Source organism: Geospiza fortis, unplaced genomic scaffold, assembly GCF_000277835.1.
Source record: "Geospiza fortis unplaced genomic scaffold, GeoFor_1.0 scaffold143, whole genome shotgun sequence".
NCBI classification, from domain to species: Eukaryota; Metazoa; Chordata; class Aves; order Passeriformes; family Thraupidae; genus Geospiza; species Geospiza fortis.
The window spans coordinates 174,474-176,444 of NW_005054590.1; the positions used below are offsets into that span (position 1 = coordinate 174,474).

General features: G+C 49.1%; 1 protein-coding gene across 1 annotated transcript in view; it reads left to right on the top strand.

Annotated features, from left to right (window-relative positions):
• WDR7 (WD repeat domain 7) overlaps positions 1–1,971 on the top strand; it is a 36,404-nt gene that overhangs the window by 18,548 nt on the left and 15,885 nt on the right.

Sequence of the window (1,971 nt, forward strand, 5' to 3'; positions counted from 1 at the left end):
GGTGTGAGAGCCCCAGCATCTCCTGGGGATGGGCTCCTTCAGTTTGCCTGGGAAAGAACAAGATTAGGGAGTGGGAATGGGCAGTAAGAGGTGCTGAGGATTCTGCCAGGCTTTATTCTCCTGCCAGGTAAAGCAGAGCACTTGCGCTGCATTTTTCTTGGTTATTTGTCACCTTCCACTGCCCCAGGATGCTCCAAGCCCCACCCAGCCCGGCCTTGGGCGCTTCCAGGGGTGGTGAATCCACAGCTTCTCTAGGCAAGCTTAAATCCATCAACTGCAGGGTGTTTCTGTGCCTCCCAGTGCCATGGAGCTGGGACTGTGGGCCTTTTGGAGAGGGTGGAATTCTCTAGAAATTCCCTTGCCTGGCACCCGCATTAATCCCTGGATTAATCACAACTCTTTCCAGAGGCCCTGGCACAGGGTGCCCAGAGCAGCTGTGGCTGTCCCATCCCACGGGCAAGGACAGCTCCCACCAGCCCAGCCTGCCCTGGGGCCATTCCAGATGGGAGGTGATTGTAACTGGGGAAAAAAAAATCTGATTATCATTATGCAAAAAACAAGTGATTTTTAATTTATCTTGATTTGATACCTGAGAGAAGAGCTGGAGTAAAAATAAAAGACTAAAAATCCACTGAGCAGAAAGGGATGAAGGGATATGGAATTTTAACCCAGCTCTCCAAATTTCTGTCTCTCTGTGGAAAATCAGGGAGAAAAAATCATCTAGAAAGGGTCACAATCAAGTTAAATCCTATTCTTGGAGTCCATCATTTGGATTTAGTTTTATCTTGATCAGAGTTCTCAGTGGCTCGTTCCTGCCTGGGCTATTGATTTTCCCCAGCAAATAATTTCATTTTTTAAAATCCATTGGCAAACTGGGGATAACAAGGCTGCCTGTGGCCGTGTGCTCACAGAGATTCCAAGGCACGGAAAGACATTTTGGGAATCCAGGGGCTTCTGTGCACTGACAGAAAGGGATAAATTGGAGCATTTGGGCACATCTGGGTTAACAAAGCGATGTAAGGAGCAAATGTGCCAGTGCAGAATGACCCACCTTGGATAAAACTCTGCTTTAACAGCACTCTGAGTGGGAATGGCACTCCCTGGGCTGCCTGGGGAGTTGTGCCCAGCTGCATTTTTGCGTGGGGAAGGTGAATGGGCACTGGGGATGCACATCATGCCGGGGTGCTGAGCTTTTCCAGAGCTTTTCCAGGGCTAATTACCTCGTCTGCCCGGCTCTAATGTGACATGTTTATTGCCCTAACGAACAACTCATTAGCGCCGGGATGTTTTTGTCAATATTCATTCCTTGGCTTAGGGCCGGGCAAGGCTTTGAACAAAGATGTCCCAGCCTGGCACCACCTTTGGGTCAGGGCTGCTGCTGGGTGCTGAGGGGACAGGGGAGGTTTTATTTGAGCACCTTTTTAATAAGGGTTTGGTTCTGAGGCAGAAAATCAACCTGGTGGCATGACAGGGAGAGATTTTGAGTTTCGCACAGATTGGGATTGGTTGGTGTGAATTAACCAGAGAAGCTCTGATGGCTTTTCCCAGTCCTGAAAACAACAGGAGGCTTGTTTAATAAACAAACCAAGCAACTTGTTGAGGAGAGTTCAAGCAAACCCTGATAAAATCAGCAATTATCTTTACCACAAGAAGCACTATTGAGGGGTAATAAATAATGATGGAGAGATAATAATAAATTATCAGCCAGCGCTGCCCTCCTCCCTTTATGTGTAAGTAAAAGCGGGCTGTTAAATTAAATATGAATATTTCCAAAATGTGCAGAGCCTGGATCAAGATTCAGGGTTCCATTTCTATTTCCCCCCGAAGTGCATTTGCTGTTATTGCTTAGGTAGTGACGATGCTGAGTTTGACAGTCAGGGTGGCGCAGCCGCCCACGGGCAGGGCTTGGGGCAGGCCGGGCCGGGTGAAGGGGCCGTGCCCACGGCAGGGGCGGCCCTGGGTGCCGAGGGG